At 40.5% G+C, this 10,409-nt stretch overlaps 1 long non-coding RNA gene across 1 annotated transcript; it reads right to left on the bottom strand.

Annotated features, from left to right (window-relative positions):
* Positions 1 to 810: 810 nt before the first annotated feature.
* On the bottom strand, positions 811 to 7,446 carry LOC134156337 (uncharacterized). The gene is made up of 3 exons (XR_009961887.1): positions 7,389 to 7,446; positions 1,217 to 1,302; positions 811 to 907 (listed from the first exon to the last, which is right to left on the bottom strand). It is a non-coding gene; the product is annotated as an uncharacterized LOC134156337 (long non-coding RNA).
* Positions 7,447 to 10,409: the final 2,963 nt, after the last annotated feature.

Genomic DNA, 10,409 nt, shown 5'->3' with positions numbered 1-10,409 from the left:
ACACACTTAACAGAGCATTTGACTCTGCTTGGTTTCTTTTTTTGTGGGATGTAGAAAGTAGTGTTTTCCTGTGGCAAGGTGATGTGAAGATTTTTTTAAGAAAAGTTCACAGTTGTGGTCTGAATTAACCCTCTACTGCTTAGGACACTGTGAAAGTACCTTCAGGAGATGGATTAGAAGTTGTACCTTCATGTCCCTGCTGAGAATCAGAGAGGAGGCAAACTCTTAAGAAATCTAGTCCTGCTCCACATGATGTCTGGGTTTCTGGGATGAGCTGAACCTTTGAATTTTCGTGACTTCAGTGTGGTACGTTTTATGAGGATTACAGTTGCAACTGAAGTTGTAATACATGTGCTTCTAGTATGAATGTTGTTCAGAATATTCAAATATTTATCCCTCATGTTCATATTTTGCCTTCTTACTGAATAAGTAAATAGAAGCAATAGAGTTATACTATGTTCTTTGCTCCAGTGTTAACATGCGAATACATGTTTTCTTTTGTTTTTGACCACATGATGAGGAGTCTGGCAAGCCAGAATTAAACTTGTGTTCCAAATTTACCACTAAAAATGTTAGGCACAGTATTCTGTCTCTTTCAAACTACAAAATGGCCTGGGTTTGGATCTAGTTCTTAAAGCCTTCCACCTTCCATTTTGGTCTTAGAAAATTCTTATTTTCAGAAATTCCTAAAGCATAGTCTTGTGAAGGTGTGGGAAAAAATATGCTACTACATTAGTAAAAGACAATATAGTTTATGACCTACATAATTAGTCTGTTGTGCTGGAAATGAACAATGCCCATCTTGCAGGTCTGCCTGGCCAGAGAGGAAGGTGGTGCCTTAAGTAAAGCTGAGCAGAGACCTGGAATATGGGTCTGACTGTTGCCAGCATCAGTCTTTCTCTTCATTCTAAAAAAGCAAGATTAAACAATGGCATGTATAAATGGGTGAGAAGAAATACGAAGGCTCAAAACAAAGGACAGAACAGATAATTCTGAAACAAAAGAAACTGCATTTTTTTCTCATGATCTTGTGTTTCATATTTATATTCAACATGTTAAACCATCTTATAGAGTTCAGCTTTGTGTCTTCCGTAACTGTCATGTCTTCCCAAGTCAGTGAGTACAAACCTTAGCAGCTAAATTTTGCCTGTTGTCTAAATACAACATATGTTAAGAATAAGTTTAGCTAAACATTATACCTATCAGCAGAAATTACCATTTCATCTGTCACTGGGAATAATGAGCTCCAACCAGATGCAGTCTCAGTGAAGGTTTTTCTACACTTTAACTTTGTTTCTGAATCTTAAATTAAAAACAAAATGCCTTTTAGCACAAAAAGGATAAAATAAATGCTCAAAATGAGTAAGAAATAATTTATTGGTATGGATATACCTTTATGGCAGAAATGAAGCTAGGTTTTAACCTCGTTTAGGTAGTGTGTTAAGAAGAGAAAGGACAAGTTTTTAAAGCATACCTTAGAGTTTGAACTCCAGTTACCAGTTCACACAAAAGTAATTCTTGTACTTTTATTCATGTTAGCTAAATTAAGCTATGCACGCATGTAAACACAAGTTATAATTAAACCTGCATTTTACTATGTGACATATCCTTAGGAGCTCTCTTTAGTTTAAACCATATCCTAAGTCCTACTGACTGAAGTGTGTTTAAATGCTTTGCTGCACATTCCTGATGAATTACTGTATGTAAGTAATGATAAGGCATACGTATCAACATACAGCTGAAAAAGGATTAAAACCCAATATCAGAATAAGATCCTGGAAGCAAAATCTGAGGTATAGGTATCAGTGCCTCAAGAAATGACAACAAGCCTTGAACAAAAACAATCCAAAAGGAGACTCCTATGTCAGTCAGACGTATTTACCAGAAGGATTGTTATTCAGCCACCTTTTGAAGAAAAGGAGGAGGGAGTAGGTCATATCAACTGCAGATCATTTTAAATGATACCTATTTAGTTGAAAAGCAGGAAATGTGGGCGAATATGCTAATTCTTGAGAGAAAAAAAGAAAAAAGAAAGATGTAGTAAGAAGATACTGTGAATTAAAAGAAGACTCCAGGGAGACATTAAAGCAGCCTTCCAGTACCTAAAGGGGACTACAAGAAATCTGGAGACGGACTTTTTACAAGGACATGTAGGGATAGGACAAGGGGGAGCAGCTTTAAGGTGAAAGAGGGGAGATTCAGATTTTTTAAGAAAATACTGTTTCCTGTGAGGGTGCTGAGGCACTGACCCAGGTTGCCCAGAGAAGCTGTGGCTGCCCCATCACTGGCAGTGTTCAAGGCCAGGTTGCATGGGGTTTTGAGCATCCTGGTCTACTGGAAGGAGTACTTGCCCTTGGCAATGGTGGGAACTAGATGATTTTTAAGGTCCCTCCCAACCCAAACCATCCTATGATTCATATGATTCTAGGCAAATCCTATCTCTCCAAAGGGTTTGTTTCAGCTGTAACTATTCTGAGGCATTTTGTGATGTTTCTGTAGGTACAGCGCTATACATCCAAGGTAATAAAAGTTTAAGCAATGATACACAAAAAGAATCCAGATAAATCAACCTATGCTCCTCCCACTAGGACAACAGATGTATTTTTAAGCTGGAAACTTGGGGGAAAAAAGAAAAAACAACAAAAAACAGTGCTCTGCTGGAAAATGTGTCTGAAAGAAGGAAAGCAAATATGTGTTACAAAGTGGTGTTTCTTTTTCAGCTCCACTAATCCCTTGTACTGGGGCTATTAAGTAAATAACTTGCGGTTTCAAATCACCCAGCTGTGTCCATGGTTTCCAAAACCAGGTCACATATATGAGTCTAAAGGGCATCTGTACGGGAGGAGTGACATGAACTGAAGATAACCCAAATGGTTTTAAGCACCACGCCTTCTTGATTTGGGCAAATCAAACCACCTCCACTTTCACATGAACTGCTCTTATAAAGATAACACATGGAATATATCATTGGAGGTATTCAAGACTGGTTGAATTACTTTCTCCATAAAAAGAGACTGTTTTGGTTGACTGCAAGCTACTTTCCAAATGCTGTAATTCATACAGAGAAATTTCAATACTGGGCCCACTTATGTGGTAAAGTAGGATAGATTATGTCAAAACAAGTTTACCTATTGTCTTTCCTGAGGTTATGATAAGTAACTAAGGTTGAACACAGCAGGCTGTTTGTCATGGTTTAAGCCCAGCCAGTAACTCAGAACCATTCAGTTGCTTGGTCACCCCACCCCGAGTGGGATGGGGAGGAGAATCACAATTATGTAAACCCCAGGGGTTGAGATAAGAACAGTCCAATAACGTATAACACAAAACCACTACTGCTACTACTAATAATAATAATGAAAGTAACAAGGGGAGAGAATATAAAACTAAAAGGGGAAAGGGAAAAAAAGCAATAAACACAAGTAATGCATAGTACAATTGTTCACCACCTGCCAACCAATACCCAGCCCAATCCAAGCAGCAGTCTACCCTTCTGGGTAACTGCCCCCAGTTTATATACTGAGCATGATGTGCTGTGGTATGGAACACCCCTTTGGCTAGTTTGGGTCTTTTCTCTGCGCTCTCCTGGCTTCTCATGCTCCTCCTCACTGGCAGAGCATGAAAGACTGGGAAGTCCTTATTGGGGTAAACATTACTTAGCAATAATTAAAAACATCAGTGTGTTATCAGCATTGTTCTCAGACTACAGTCAGAACACAGCACTGTGCCAGCTACTAGGAAGGAGAAAAATAGCTGTTACAGCTGAATCCAGGACACTTCAAAATACCACCTTATAAAGGTTTATTCAGCATTTCTGTGAGGGTGGTGAGGCACAGGTTGCCCAAAGAAGTGGTAAATGCTCCATCCCTGGCAGTGCTCCAGGCCAGGCTGGATGGAGTCTTGGGCAACATGGTCTAGTGTGAAGTGTCTCTGCCCATGCAGGGGGTTGGAACTAGGTGATCTTAAGGTCCCTTCCAACCCAAACCTTTCTATGATACTGTATGCTTACGTATGTGCTTCAATTACCAGTTATTTCTTTTTAACTTCAAAAGACCTTAGTTCAAATGTTTATAAAAGCAGAGTATTAAGTAGATTTTTCTGAATTTAAAGGTGGAGTCTTCTTTTCTTACTTCAACTCCTCTTCAAAATCCTCAGGTCAATTTCTCAATATCTATGTCACAGATTTTTAAGAAACTGTTCTTAAACTAGTGTGAATGGTAATGAGAAGGGAGCACCATGCCAAATGGATGATCTTCATAGTGAGAATGGTTGCCCATTCTGAAATCACATGCAGAAAGGTACTTGAAAACATAAACAGTATTTGCATGCATTATTTTAATCTTCAGCATGATTTTTTGTGTATTATATCAATAATGAGAACATCTTCTCCTTGGAAGACTGGACCCTCTGTCTCAGGGAGAGTAGAAAAGCCTATACTGGTCTTTACAAAGAGCCCATTTGTGTTCCCAATAAAACACTGCACTCAACAGGAAGAAGACACAGGCTATCTGACCTCCATATAAAGAGTTTTGTTCAGAGGTTTTTCAGATAATTGAACTATATTTTCCATAGGCCTTATGCACATATTTTTACATCTAGGCAGACTTGAAAGAAAAACATAGTTCTTGAATTCCTAGCTGCCTGGAATTTGCATACTCTTGAGTGCTCTGAGCTATGCTGTGCCATGTGTGTGCACTCTGGTAGTGCATACCCCATCCATGGCCAAGAGGGAAATGTAAAGCAAATGAGTGCAGTAGCTTAGATGTGTTGTTCCAATCAAAACTAAATTGCAGAAGGAAATGAGGTGGTGTTATCACTTGTCGCATAGCTATCACATCAATCAAAAGATATTGTGAGGTGGACTGATGCCAACCTCATGAAGTTTAACCATGCCAAGTGCAAGGTCCTACACCTGGGTCAGAGCAATCCCAGGCACAGGTTGGGCAGAGAAGAGATTCAGAGCAGCCCTGTGGAGAAGGATTTGGGGGTGCTGGTCGACGAGGAAATGAACATGAGCCGGCTGCAGTGTGCGCTCGCAGCCCACAAAGCCAACTGTATCCTGGGCTGCATCAAAAGGAGCGTGACCAGCAGGTCAAAGGAGGTGATCCTGCCCCTCTACTCTGCTCTCGTGTGATTCGGAGAAAACTCCAGGGACAAATTTGCCAACAAAGTTTTCAAGCTGACAAGCAGGTATTCTTTATCGCGGCGCCGGGAGACATGGGGGATAGCCCCTCCTAACGTGTGTCTCCCCACTTGCCACACAAGCCGTCCTCTTATAGCCACCGGGCATACATACATATTCATGAGGCTACGTATGGATTACATCATTTTCCAGAAAGTTCCCCGCATGCATACAGAATTGTGGGGGTTGTCTCTGAGGGTCGTTTACTTCTTCCAACAATCTTCATCACTTCTGACAGCCTTTGGAGCATGCACAGTAGGTGTTCATACCATAGTTGGTTCGTTAGCACCAGAGACATAATAATCCTCCTGTCCTCCTACTTATCAGTTAGTTTAACTGTAGCCCATCCTGGACACCTGCCATTCCTAGATACTCCTTATCCCTGTGTCCTGTTCTTCTAGACTGTTTTTCTTAAATCTATGTCAACTATAACGATTTATCTTGTACAAGAATTCTCAGTATGTTCTCTAGCTGTACTCTATTTTTTTTCTATGTATCATGCACTTCAGTAATTTTCCATTGCTACTGTTACAAAGCCATGAAACTTAACATTACTTAAAACTGATTCTAAAGGTTTATATATTCCATTTTGTAATTTTGTGCCCCCACCCCTTGTCTCATGTGAGACCTCACCTGGAGTATTGTGTGCAGTTCTGGTGTCCTCAACATAAAAAGGACATGGAACTGTTGGAACAAGTCCAGAGAAGGGCCACGAGGATGATCAGGGGACTGGAGCACCTCCCGTATGAAGACAGGCTGAGGAAGTTGGGGCTGTTCAGCCTGGAGAAGAGAAGGCTGCATGGAGACCTCATAGCAGCCTTCCAGTACCTGAAGGGGGCCTATAGGGATGCCGGGGAGAGACTCTTCATTAGGGACTGTAGTGACAGGGCAAGGGGTAACGGGTTAAAACTTAAACAGGGAAGTTTAGATTGGATATAAGAAGGAAATTCTTTCCTGTGAGGGTGGTGAGGCACTGGAGTAGGTTGCCCAGGGAGGTTGTGAATGCTCCATCCCTGGCGGTGTTCAAGACCAGGTTGGACAAAGCCTTGGGTGATATGGTTTAGTGTGAGGTGTCCCTGCCCATGGCAGGGGGGTTGGAACTAGATGATCTTAAGGTCCTTTCCAACCCTAACGATTCTATGATTCTGTATGTTTTGAACTTTGAAGTTGACCATGTACCTGATGTATTTATGGAAAACATATTTTATCTTTGAACTTGGACTAAGTTAGCATGTCGAGATCTGACACTGTTTCTCTCTCCATGGGAGGTTTTTTAATGAGAGACAACAAAACACCATCTGTTGGGAGACAGGCAGCTGACCCTGAAATTCTGTCACCCTGACAGCACTCTCAACTGTATTGTGTTCCCTGCCCAGAAGATCCTCCCAGTAATGCTGTTCCCCAGTCACTGGAAGCTGCTGTCCAAGAGTCAGAACAGATCATAACAGACCACACAGTGACTTCTGTACCCTTTAAACATAGTAAAATGGCAACAGATAGGTACTGGAATAAAGTGTGATACATAGGGGTTGTGCCTGTTTAAACCCATGGGTTTATACAATTCCACAGGAGGAATACAATTAGCTCTCAGGCCAGAGCAGGAACCTGGAGGGAGTCAGAGAGAGGATTTTATGAAGTCTCAGAAGCTTAAGATTGATCTGTAATAAAAAGAAATCAGTATCAGGTTCTGCTGTGGTGAGGAAAAGAAGCAGCAAGTATATTTGGGGTTTTATTACTTAGATCTGGTTGAATGCAGGTAAAGAGAAACTGGGAATGAGTTTAGGGAGTTTGAGTGGGAAGGATGACTGGAAAAAGTCAGGTCTGTGGAAACCAGTGGGATTATAGGAGGAGAAAGATGAGGGAAGTTCTGGGGCTTCGGGGAGTCTCACACTAGTCCTCATGCCTGCCCATGACGGATACAAGACACATCCTTCTGCCTCCCCCACTTCCCAGTAGCCTCTCCTTCCATCCACAATCCCTCCCATTTTAAAGCCCAAAGGCCTCTTCTTTCTTATTCCTCCTACTGAATGGCTGTCAGCTCCCACCCTCCCCAGGGGAAGCATTCACCCGACTCTGGACAGGGCAGGGCAGAGACAGCCAAAAGTAAGCAAGCAGGTTGTTGCCAGCTCACACATGTAACAGCCCACACTTCACACACTCCACCTTCACCCCAACAAGATCTTGCAAAACAGACAGCAAGGTTACATACTGCTGTTTACTTTGGCTCTGACTGGAAGTTAAGCTTGACAATTGCCACTGGTATTGGTATTGGTATTGGTATTGGTATTGGTATTGGTATTGGTGAGAAAAGCTTCCACAGATTTCAGCTGATGTCCAGAGTAAAAATTGGTTTGTTAGCAAGCCTCTTTTTCCCTTGGGTGTTCAAAGGAAGGCTGAGGAAGCCTTTTGCCACTGCTACTTTTGCAAAGATGTTTGGATGCTGATGGTACTTGTACGGCAGTTTTAAGATGCTTCTGTTAGCTGCTAGAATACACAACAGCATATACATTGTTTATGTTCTTTATTGCTTCCTGCAGAATAAAATTTTAAAGACATTTTTCTTTGCCTCCCAAACCAGGCAAAATAATAGGGTAAAACGCGTAGAATCCTTTGTGGAAAAACAGAGTATAGCAAGAGTTAGCAGTAGTAAAGGACATTCTTGACTGAACCAGCTGTACAGCATTACACTATTTAAACAACTTATTTCTGCTTATGCATACTGTGTAAAATTAGGTGTAGAAAACTCCCTAGTGTATTAACTATGACATTTGGACTTCTTAAGTGTGTGAAACATACATAACCTTTTGTTCATACAAAAGCACAGACTAAGGCTTATTGCTATTTCATGAACAATTGCTTCTTTGCCCTGGAGAACAGAAGGTGGTCACTGGCAGAGAAGTATTCAGTCTGGAAAGAACAGAGTGTGCTCTGGTGCCACTGGTTTGGTTTTACTGGAAAGATGTATCAAATTAATAGATATGTTAATTAACAGTTACAGTAAAATGCGGACTTGCCCTTACTATGGCCAAGGGCATATCTATGTTAACTGCTTCTGTCTGAGATAGTCACAATTAGTCACTCTATTTAAAAACACAGTGTATTAAAAAGTTCATTTAGTATTTTCTAACCAACGGGACTCAAAGGGATAATGTAGGTGCCAAACAGCTGATTTTAAATACCAGCAAGGAGCCCTAAAAATGTTGTTCTGCTCATGCGCACAAGCAGGTTGTCCTGAATCAGGGTATCTCTCAGCACTCCTCACCAATGCCCCTCACTTTTCAGGCTCTATTAACCCCCTTTGGAACTGAGGATGAGGAAATTTGTGACTAGATTTCTGACATTAAAAGGGTCTCTTCTGACAGGATTTCTGCAGTAGGTCTGCCCCTTTAAATATTCATTAAGACTTGCAGAGACTCAGGAATGAGATCAGTTCCATATACTTTGTAGTAAATTGTAATTACAAACTAAGAATAGGCAGAATGCGCATTTCTTTTATAGTCTCCTTGTTTTATACAAACCGTAAATAACTACCTACTATTTCACGTTACTGTTTACAGGAAACTGCAAGTATATAGTTAAGACAGAAAATCATGGGGTTTATGCCAACTATGCTACAGTAATCCTGGATAAAACACACTCCTTTGTTGTACACTGTTCAGATTGTGGCCACACTGTCTTAGCTATATTTCCCTGCAAACCAGATACTACTTACGTTGTTGTACTTAAGCATACACACTCAGCTGTCCTGTTTTTTAACTGAAGACTGAAACAAAGAAAGCCTTTTGCCAACACTTGCTCTCAATGCTATTTTACTATATCAAGACTTGCCCTTAAATACAAATATCCAAAGTTTTCATAAAGATAGTTAAAATGATAGATCTACATTTTTAACAAACTTTTTTTATCTTTGCCAGGTCTTCTATCGTATAATGTAAATTTCTTTAGGTGACGGTGAGGAGCGTGAACATCTCCGTCTAGGAGTTAATGCTATAAGAAGCATCACTGCTGCCTGCCGATATGCACTATAGGAGTTTTGACTTCAGTGAGTGTGAAAATTGTGTACTCCCAGTTAGCTCTTCTGATTCCCTTGCCTGTCCCAGAAAAACATCAAGAGAACCTGAAAAGTTACAAGAAGAAAGGAACGAACATGGGGCTTGTGCATACTCTTTGGCAAGATTGCAATCTGAAGAGGTAGTAAATTTTTGACCATTTAGTTCAAAGACATAAACAGACTTGTGTTGACTTTAACTTTGAATTAAGTCCTGAACTCCTGTAAATTTTTATTAGCCAATGAGGTAGAGTCTAGGATTTTCTAGTACTTACAGTCTACGATATTTAGTAGGAGCCTGCATAAACCAAGAGAAAATCTATGCTTCAGATCCTAGTTTTCAAGGATAAATCACTCATAAATTAATGATCTTCGAAAGATCTTTTTCTTTCCAGATTCAATTTGTAAACAAGACAAACAAAAACAGGAACTAAAACCACAAATAAAACAAAACCCAAAGACACCCCACCAGCAAGGAAATTCTTGCAGTCATCAAGAGTATTCTAGGAGGTGAACAAGACTTCTAAGCATCTCCCACATCTCGATGCAATGAAAACTACTAGAGAAGAACAGGAAAAGCTTTATATCTCCTGTGACAGAAAACGAGCCAATAGAGCATGGGCTTAAGAAAAAGACAAAATGTAAAGAAAAAGTGATGTAAGATCTGGTCAGTGAAATACTAACATGGGGGTTTGCTTGGTCAAGGCTGCTTATCTGAAATCCATCTTATGCGGGTTTTTGTCAGAAACTACAACTAGAGCACCTTTTTTATTACTCAAATGGTAATTCTCACATTCCTAGTAATATTTGGGCACACTTCATAGAAATAGCTTTGAATTGTCTTTCAACCTGTACTCAAAAAGCCTCATGTCTGGGATTTACCTTTTAAATCTTGTCCGTCTTACTAGCATCCACCAGGGAAGCATAAGCAGCATACATGCACGGCAAGAGATTTTATTTATTCCGACAGTATTTACTGTACCTCAACTACATAGAGTAGCAGAGTAGCATACCTAACATCTGACATTCTAAGATGGTTTAAGGAGAACTTAATTCCATCAGCAAATTTTCTGCTGGGCTTTTGTGCTTGCAAGTATGTTGACCATTTTTCACACATGCAGTTTAGCACATTAGAGCACACAGCCACATATCCCGCTTACTGTCACTGCACCATTTTTCATA

Source organism: Pezoporus occidentalis, unplaced genomic scaffold (genome assembly GCF_034315485.1).
Source record: "Pezoporus occidentalis ecotype Australia unplaced genomic scaffold, CSIRO_AGI_Poc_V1 ctg85, whole genome shotgun sequence".
In the NCBI taxonomy this organism is placed as follows: domain Eukaryota; kingdom Metazoa; phylum Chordata; class Aves; order Psittaciformes; family Psittacidae; genus Pezoporus; species Pezoporus occidentalis.
This window is presented reverse-complemented; position numbering and strand designations above follow the sequence as displayed.